The sequence below is a fragment of the Schistocerca cancellata genome, chromosome 3 (genome assembly GCF_023864275.1).
Source record: "Schistocerca cancellata isolate TAMUIC-IGC-003103 chromosome 3, iqSchCanc2.1, whole genome shotgun sequence".
Taxonomy (NCBI): domain Eukaryota; kingdom Metazoa; phylum Arthropoda; class Insecta; order Orthoptera; family Acrididae; genus Schistocerca; species Schistocerca cancellata.
Window position 1 is genome coordinate 412,757,411 of NC_064628.1, and position 2,500 is coordinate 412,759,910.

General features: G+C 57.4%; 1 non-coding gene across 1 annotated transcript in view; it reads left to right on the top strand.

The window, feature by feature from the left end:
- The first annotated feature begins 2,031 nt into the window (after nt 1-2,031).
- LOC126178727 (small subunit ribosomal RNA) overlaps nt 2,032-2,500 on the top strand; it is a 1,909-nt gene continuing 1,440 nt past the window's right edge. The window contains exon 1 of the ribosomal RNA XR_007536591.1: nt 2,032-2,500. This exon is cut by the window's right edge and continues 1,440 nt beyond it. This is a non-coding gene — a ribosomal RNA (small subunit ribosomal RNA).

Sequence of the window (2,500 nt, forward strand, 5' to 3'; positions counted from 1 at the left end):
CCTAACCCACGTTGTGCCTTAACCTAACCCACGTTGTGCCTTAACCTAACCCACGTTGTGCCTTAACCTAACCCACGTTGTGCCTTAACCTAACCCACGTTGTGCCTTAACCTAACCCACGTTGTGCCTTAACCTAACCCACGTTGTGCCTTAACCTAACCCACGTTGTGCCTTAACCTAACCCACGTTGTGCCTTAACCTAACCCACGTTGTGCCTTAACCTAACCCAAGTTGTGCCTTAACCTAACCCACGTTGTGCCTTAACCTAACCCACGTTGTGCCTTAACCTGCTCTGTAATTGGCATATGACACGTTACATTAATCCAGTGTTGTCTAACCACAACCCTCTGAATATAGTTCGCTACTCGCACCGCCCACCCTCTTGTGTATCGTTTCATGTTCAACACTTCGCAAGTGTTGCTTACTTTTTACATGCTCCCGCTGTACACTGTAATGTGGACGACTGCAGGATGTACATCGCCCCCCCCCCCTCCCCCCTGCCTTCGCACGCTGGTCGTTCAGGTGCTTGCGTGTTCAATGCCCTTCGCAGCTGTTCACTGGCATTCGCATGTCGAAGCGCTCAGTCTACGTCGTGGTACGGCCTGTGTCCACTGTCCGCTGATGTCGTAAGCTTAACCCTCACATTGTACTGCACATAGGTCCGTATGTACTGAATGATACGCTGTGGCACATGTGTGACCGTACAACGACTGCGCCCAACAACAGCGAACCATACGGTCCAAATGTTGTGCACTCAGCCACGTGCCGTCTCCCCATAACAGCTACATTGCAGTGTGGTACGCCATAGAGACGTGTGGGAGTAACGGACGCCCTGGATGGCGATCAGCATGAGCCGTCTGTTGATGTAGTGGCGCGTGTATTCAAACGTAGTCGTCTCTTCTCACACAGTGTGATAGCATGGTGCACCGCGTTCCACATCTGCGACATGGTACAGATGCTGGTTGACAGTCGGTCTCGTAATGGACATCGCATACGTAGGGGGCCACCTCCCACGCGTTCTCTAGTCGGGCACATTTTGTTGCGTGTATGTGGGCAGACGTAGTGTGTCGTGACACCTAACAGACAGGTATGCAATAATCGTTGCATTTGCAAACTGGGATGGACGTCTCCGTTTGCTGGTGACGTTACGCAAATGAACAACTGGTAAACCCATTGTGGTGCGGTTGTTGTTGCTGGAGGTAAATCAGTAAGGGCAAATCTGTGTGTGAAGCGATACGCGGCGGTGGCTGGGTGGGACCGTCCCCGGCCGGTGAGGGGGGGCCGCCCGGCGTGCTGGCCGCGCGGTGCGTGGGCGCACGCGCTACAGCCGGCTGGTGGGGGCGCCCAGTGGCAGGCGCGCCGGCCGACGGACGCGGCAGGCGGCGCAGCTGCGCGCCGGGGCACCCTGCGCGCGGCGCCGGGCGGCCAAAGTGGGTCCTCGCGGGCCCGGTGCGAAGCGCGGTGGACATCTGCAGTGTGCTGGTCCGACTGAGGACTGTGTGCGTTGAGGATGCGCCGCCGCCCGGCACTCGGCGCCGCGACGCCGTCTGCTGCTCGGTCGCCCCAGCGGTTCTCGCTGGTGGTTTGTATCGCAGTTGTGCAGACGTGTTGGCACGTGCGCTGTGCTGGGAGAGTTCGCTTCGGCACCCACGTGGGGCCTTTGCCCTTCTGTGGCGCTGGCGTTGGAGCTGCCGGTCACCGTAGGTGGCGCGTGTTGTCTCCCGCCGGCAATGCCACGACAGCACGCTCCCGGGCCTCTGTCGGCAGCGGCAAGCTCAGTTGGGAGCACGGGTGGTCGCACCTAAAGCGTCTACTCGCCTAACTCCGGGCGATTGCGCCTCTCTCGAACCCGACCAAGTACTTAGGACGGCGCTGCGCGCCGCCGGGACCTGAGAGGGTTTCGAGGTGTATTGTGCAGGGGAGCTCAGCCTCCTCCTGTTTGCAGAATAATTGAGCGGACACTTGCGTGTTCGCGCGGGCCCCTGGGACACACTCCCGGGCGGCCGGCTGCTCAGCTCTAGTTGACGCAGCTCCCTGGTTGATCCTGCCAGTAGTCATATGCTTGTCTCAAAGATTAAGCCATGCATGTCTCAGTACAAGCCGCATTAAGGTGAAACCGCGAATGGCTCATTAAATCAGTTATGGTTCCTTAGATCGTACCCACGTTACTTGGATAACTGTGGTAATTCTAGAGCTAATACATGCAAACAGAGTCCCGACCAGAGATGGAAGGGACGCTTTTATTAGATCAAAACCAATCGGTCGGCTCGTCCGGTCCGTTTGCCTTGGTGACTCTGAATAACTTTGGGCTGATCGCACGGTCCTCGTACCGGCGACGCATCTTTCAAATGTCTGCCTTATCAACTGTCGATGGTAGGTTCTGCGCCTACCATGGTTGTAACGGGTAACGGGGAATCAGGGTTCGATTCCGGAGAGGGAGCCTGAGAAACGGCTACCACATCCAAGGAAGGCAGCAGGCGCGCAAATTACCCACTCCCGG